Raw genomic sequence first — 7,246 nt, 5'->3', positions numbered from 1 at the left:
CAACGTGAATCAAAATACCAAAGTCACAACTGTAGTTTGAAATTTTACTGGTTCCTAGTAGTCTACCTCAAAGAGTGGTTCAAGGTTTTTAGGTTGAAGGACCGTAAAAACATTTAAGAAGGTCTCGCGGGCCGCAAGTCGGAGAAAACCCAAAAGTGATCGAAACATCGCGAGTTTATTTACTTTAAATTTAATAAACAACGAGAGTTTACCGTTCTATTCAGACTATTATTATGTTGCATGGGTGGCGTTCTTTTAAAGAAGATATATAAAGCCTTCAGTTATTTTAAAGTTAATTTTCCTTATGTCATCTTCCTTGTGACACATTTTATTACGAATTGTTATATTTGAGTAATTTAAAAACTTGCAGCGTGAGCAAGCTTAGTGCCATCGTCAAATACCAACCAAGTCCGTCTAAGTTGATATTTCGGGACCCAGCTAAAAAAAAATGGATTGGGCGGCGTTAAGTCGTCTGTGCGTTTCGTCACTACTATCACATGGCCGACGCTTGAAAACAGAGAAGTGTTTTTACTAAAATAAAGTCACAAAGCGTTAAAAAAAGGTTTTGAATCTCGGGATCCCAACCCCAGTTGGAATAGCTTAAAAAAAACTCAAAAACGTTCTTCTATTAGATACAAATATACACTAAAAATTGTTCTGTGAGCCGCACGGAATGTATCAGCATGACAGGGTTTGGACCACCCTGGTCTATCTTATAAAAAACTCCCGACTTCGCTGACCACTAGATCGTTGAAATGCGATCGGGGAACCGACACATAGTGCAGATAGTTTATTGATCCAATTGTTGGAGAAAAAAGAAAGTTTATTAAAACAAAAATGCAGCAACAAGGATAATACTAGGAAGAAAAAAACAACAACAATTTGAGAAAACGACTCATAGGCCCATTTCGTGTCCAATGAATAAGTTTCAATGTTTATTTTTGATGGACTTTTCCCCGACCTTTGACCCCCGAAAAATTCTTCCTATACTTCACCATTGCAAAATTTTCGGGCCTTATTTTAAGAGTGGTTTCGCGAGTTAGCGCCTGTAAAATGAGGTATGTGTTTCAAACCATCATTATGATTCATCGCATACAACAATCTGTTTTTTAAAAGTACCGGTAAAGAATTTTAGCCTAGTCTATCACAGCTATTTCTACACTAATTTTTTATTACTGCAATTAAAAAACTCCTAGGAAGACACAGTGACCATTGAATTATCTGATTTATATTTTTTTAATTTCCGAAACACAACTGAAAACTAACGAATAGAGGACGCAAAAACGAGATAATGTTTACGGCCACGCCTGAAAATCTGTCTGAGTGAGAAAAGTGTCTGAGCGGATGCGAAAGGGGTACTTTGTTATGTCATTTTTTGCCTCTTGCTGATTGGCCAATGTATGCCACGATGTACACAAGGAAGTCGAAGCTCGGGGAAAGGTCCATGAAGAAGATTAATATGATATATACTTGAAGACGAAAAATAAGCGAACATTTTGAAGTTTGAGTCGTCTGGTAAACTCGTAATATTTTAATAAACATCGATAAACTATATAAAATTCTGCTCTAAAATTTATGTGATGCCCCTCATTGCTTGGTGCCCTAAGCACGTGCTTTTATTGTTTGATGGTTAATCCGACGCTGCCCACACGCCAAAAACGTTCCAAGCGTACTCGGCCTGGCCGTAAGCCGCCAACAGTATACTCATACTATGGTATGGCGAACTAGTTGTGGCCATTGCATTAGATAAGGATATCGCGCTTCTTCGATCCAAAGTCTATTACAAGTTGCGTTATTTTTTTATTTGGACAGATTAAACCATATAAAGTAAATTACGTACTATGCAAACGTGACTTTAACTGACAAAATGCTGTCTACCTATAACCATGACTTTAAGTTCGAACTAAGGTAATTGATACAAGCAGTTACACTTTATAGGGATCTGAAGCAATGTAAGTTGTATTGTTTGTTGTAAATCACGAGTTTGTTATGTTTGTGAATTTGCAAGATAAAATCGCGACCTAAAACAGTGTTGGTGTATTTAGTATTATATTCACGGTACGCTACACGGAATTTTCCACCGACTGAGACGATCGGTCGACAACTGAAGCGAGATATCGAAGTGTAAGTGTCAGACAGGTGGTATTTAAAGTGAACTTAACCTTAATCATTGTGCATTAATACATTTTATACAAATTTATTACTGATCTTTGATCACAATACGTGTAGTAGAAGTGACTACGACGTTGTCGCTATATCTAGCACGAAAAACAAAATGCGACGGAGGAGTTACTCAGCTCCTGAAAGTAGAAGGTCAGGATTGCCGGGTTACGAGACAAACTCTGGTTACGAGACTGGACTACCGAAAATGGGTTTTCCACCCGTTCTTCAAAATTAAAAAATGCCAAAGAGCGAGAATACCAACAATCACAACATAGATCGCCACCGCCAAAATATGAAGAGATATATCCGACTTTTGTGAACTTAAATATCAGTGGTGACCGCATTTGAACTCGTCCGGGTCTTACGATAATTTCGATATTACCCGCCTTTCTGACACATCCCGGCAGTGGTCTCGTGGCCATTCTCGCAGAAGGACCAATTATATTTCATCAGAGTTGGAAATCGATTTTACTTTAACATACTCTGGACAAGGTGGAGACATAAACGCACCTGGAATTGATTACATATGTAGTTGTAGAGTGAACGACTTGAATTCGGCAATGAGGTTAAACGTCGATGACCGTCGATGTTGATTACGAGATGTAAGTTTGTTTGAAAATTTTATAAATGTAAGAAGTAGCAGAAAAACAATTGTGGAACTTTTAGAGAATAATAAATAATACTGAATATAAAAGACTACGGTCAATCAGAAAATGTTTTGTGAAAAAAAAAAAAACGACGCACATCGTGATGCATTCATAAAAAATCTGAGTTAAAAATAGGCCCATGGCTAAAGATCACATTCACGAGCGATTTTTTTGATTTTGCTAATAAGAATTCTCTTCAGACTCATCAAATGTCATACGATATTACCGCTTTTAAACTTACAAAATGAAGTACTTTCAAAATCGCACGCTATTGAAAACTCTAGCTTTTAAATCTCGTTATGCCCAGATTTTGTCTGTATGAGTAATAGGCGATATATATTGAATATCGAAACACCGCTAACTCAATTGTTAATTAGTTTACCATTCCATTGAGGCTTTTGTTCGCTTTGTTTTACTTAATGTTTCGAGGTAACAAGGTGCCGATCTGGTAACCAAGAAAATCGTTCAAATTACGTTATTAAATCCCCCTAAATGCAATTGCCGGGCAACGAGGCTGACTATTACAGTCGATCGAAAGATCGAGCTCAAATGCTCTCCGTCTCTGCTTGGTAGTTTACCTCATTCTAACGGAATAAATATCAAAAGCGTCAGCACATCCAGGACACTTCATGTTTATTAAAAGTTTGATGAATTTCTGAATCCAATTTTTAACATTATTTTAGGTGGAAATAATCTTGGCCTAATAAGATTTTTAACATAATCTAGATGCGGCGTATGTATCCAAAACGCTTCAAAAAATGTTGGGATCACTCTTCGACACTTGCTGAAGTGTTCAACAATTCCGTAAATGCATTTGTTTTGGAAAATTCAAATGAAACATTAGCAATGAGCCGTATGAAAAGGGAATGTAAACAAAATTGAGACTAGTAAAATAGTTTAGTTAGCTGTTGCTTTCTGAAAATAGTAATTTTTTTGGATATTATTCAAGGGTCGTTTGTTCTTTCCATGAAAGCACATCCAGGTATCAAAATTTTGTCTAGCAATGTTACAAACGAGAATATCGGTCGGACACCGATGACTTATCGATCGAAACTGCGGTTTCGATTCATGACTATATAGTGACACCGCGTGTCCCATCACTAATTAATTGATAACTCGCTTATAATTCATCCAAAATCAATAGGCTTCTGGTCCGAGATATGATGAATGCACATGCAAAATTTGGAGCAGATTCAACCTCGCCTTCTTGAGATATCGCGTTCATCTAACAGACATACAAACAGACATACAGACAAATACCTATCAACATACTTACCAATCTTAAGATCGATAGGTAACAACGAACGCAGATATTAAATTTTATTACACCCAGCAAAATTCGCTAACTTGGGCAGAAACAAATCTCGCACCTTGACTATAACAATAATAGTGGCATAAAAGGTAAAATGGTCAAGATATGTTATAAGTACACTTTAGATTTCTCCAGATATTTTTAGATTCTCCTTTCTCGCGGTATGAGTCATGCGTAAAACAGACTAATATTACATGCTTTATCTATTATTCATATTTGATTACATTTGTGATTGCTGGATCTTGACCCCAAGTATTTCAAGAGTTTATATATATCTCTTTATTGAAATCTATACGGAGGGGTCGCGTAATCTTTCCCACGATTCTATGGGACCGATTAGTTCCAAATTCATTCCCCTTTTCAACTTCCTGCTATGTAAATAGCAATCTGTTAATACGTGGCTGAGCTTGAATAAGGCGAATACGGATATTACTTGAATAAGGCCCTTTTCTTTAGCAGATGTTTCGTTGGAACTTCTGCATGTTCTTCCACGTATGGCATTAGTCCTGTGAACCAAATATTGGAAGCTGATATGGAGAAATATCAGTCACATAAAACAAAACTGCTCGACTATTCTCTTTTAATCTTATTACTTAAAAAGATCGTTTGCGCCTGACACGAGAATCTTTCATATGTCGTAAACTCGAAAATGAGTGGTTTAACGCTAAACATGCATATTACGTCTAACAATTATCTATTAATTGGTCTGTTATATAACGCATATAATATATTAAATGGGTTGTATAAAACTAATGGACATTATACTAATTAATACTCACCATCTGACTTCAAGAGCTCTTTGTAGCTAATAACTTGACCACTTCCTAGGCATAATTTGCAAGGTGTTCTTCTCTGCCGACCACAACTCCTGCAGTTAAAAAAATGATTACTTTAGTACAAAATATGCAATTAAACAGGAATAAAGTTTCAAAAAATGGTATATAAGGGAAGATAGGTTAGAACAAAAGTCGATAGTTATTTTCATGTTTCAGAAGATTGAAAGATCAACAGGTAAATTGGTAACACACACAATGAACGTTATAGGGTTAAATACACCAAAAACAATATTTCGATAATGCTGGTAATTATGCAAATAGTTCTGTTTATTCTTGAGTATAAAAACTTGCAAGTAAACCTATTACACATAAGTCTTGATCTTATCAAATATACATTTTTCAAATGTTATTCCCACCTTTCTCCTCTTCCGTGACAATGACAGCCGTAATCGGGCTGAAAAATGATAATAAAAAAAAACTTGATGTAAATAAAAATGAACACACTTGCATTAACTATCTGAATTCTGACCAGACATATGTAAAGCTCTCACCCCGCCAGATTCATCGTCACAATACTGTATAATATGTCTCATCGACATCGTTCTTTTTTGCTCATCAAGTATAATTCATTGAGTATATTAAAAATATAAAATCGTAAACATAAAATCAAATGACTTACTCCTCCAGGAGATCCGTGACACTTGATGCAAGGCAGAGTACCACAACCTCCACATTAAGAACATGACACTGTTCCGTTTACCGAGCACCTATTACAAGAAACCCATTACATGTATGTGTATACACGTATAATATATACATACATATACGTGTCAGAAGCGGAGAGTTCTTAGATATATTTTCTTAATTGAAGTGTTCTTATATGTATAATATAACGCAGAAAATGATGATTGGTACTCAACCTTTCATTCGATCATTCATTCGGTAATCGATAATAAAAATATTGAGATATTAATTCAGCATATGTGAAGCTTCGGTTATACATTCACGCAATTGTTCAGAATGAGTAATCTTTATAATTCGACTTGTCTCATGGAAATCCGATGGTGGAGTGACTTCAATGTCAAACATATTCATTTTGTGACCATTTCCTTTATCAATCTTTTGACCTGATTGAAAATGATGAGAAAAATAATGATATGAAATCACTATTCATAGTGACAAATATTTGTCAGAGCATAATCTATAAATGGTAGGAATAGTCTTTAATTTGTAGTAGAAAAGGCAAAATAGGACTAGAAATTGGTAAATATTGCCTTTATTTGTGAACGTCTCAAAGAATTAATGTACATATCTATATCGATGTATTCCGACGCCTGTACGAACGATTGTTGAGTAAGAGTTGCTATTCAGGTTTATCTAAAGAACATGCTTGAATAACGTTCAAAAACTCAGGCTGTGTTACAAATTTGTATTCGATACAGTTCAATGATGCCAAATACAGTTGGGTAACGAACAGACACCAATATTCCTTACATTTAGAAAAATTGGTAAAGAGTAAAATTTTGCAAATAGATAAATGAATATATCTTGGCTTATTAACGTTATATTCATTGCTAATTACCTTTTTTGTAAGGCTTCGTTTTTTCAAAGCATAGTCTTTCTTCCTTGTGAGTCTGCAAAGTATACTGTAACAAAATAATTAATCGTATTGTAAACCGACCTATATTTTATTTTGTAATTCTAATGGAGTACAAAAAAAACGCTGTATGGGCGCTTGCAGTTCGGGATGTGGGAGTCAAATATATATGATCCATGCTTACTACCGAACACACAGCCTAGACCGCCATTCTCTTCATATTAGTTCCCTTTGATTCCCACACTCCCCAAAACAACTGAAATGTTCTTATATGGCATCTTCACTCGCCAAACACGGGAAGACACCCCGATATATTGGCGTGAGAATACTTTGGTTTGCGTCTTCACTAACAAGACTAACCGCGCGATTCTGAAAATATCGCCCTCCCGCAATTCTCGTGATGTTTTTCGAAATTATGTACTTGTGATAATTTGCGGGTTCAATAGAGACGGACAGCGACCGAGCGCAAAACGTTAATCAATGCTACCTTTTATGCTCAGATAATTTTTCATATAGATGAAATATCACTTTGAAAGTATTGAAAATTTGAATGAAAACTAACATCGTCTTGGGTAGGACAAAAATGTGGAATAAAAAGCTTTCAATTTCGATTAAGTACGATAGACCACCAAAATCGTATCGGCGGGGTTTGGTTAAGTGCGTAAAGCATTTATCATTGGAAATGGTCAGTCTTCTTGAACTTGAAAACTATACTTGAACCTGGAACTATACTTGAAAGTGGAATAATCGA

General features: G+C 35.7%; 1 long non-coding RNA gene across 1 annotated transcript; it reads right to left on the bottom strand.

The window, feature by feature from the left end:
* Positions 1-4,294: 4,294 nt before the first annotated feature.
* On the bottom strand, positions 4,295-5,497 carry LOC120337629 (uncharacterized). Its single transcript, XR_005568983.2, has 4 exons — positions 5,475-5,497; positions 5,315-5,422; positions 4,902-4,990; positions 4,295-4,628 (listed from the first exon to the last, which is right to left on the bottom strand). It is a non-coding gene; the product is annotated as an uncharacterized LOC120337629 (long non-coding RNA).
* Between the last annotated feature and the right edge of the window lie 1,749 nt (positions 5,498-7,246).

Source organism: Styela clava, chromosome 1 (assembly GCF_964204865.1).
Source record: "Styela clava chromosome 1, kaStyClav1.hap1.2, whole genome shotgun sequence".
Classification (NCBI taxonomy): Eukaryota; Metazoa; Chordata; class Ascidiacea; order Stolidobranchia; family Styelidae; genus Styela; species Styela clava.
This window is presented reverse-complemented; position numbering and strand designations above follow the sequence as displayed.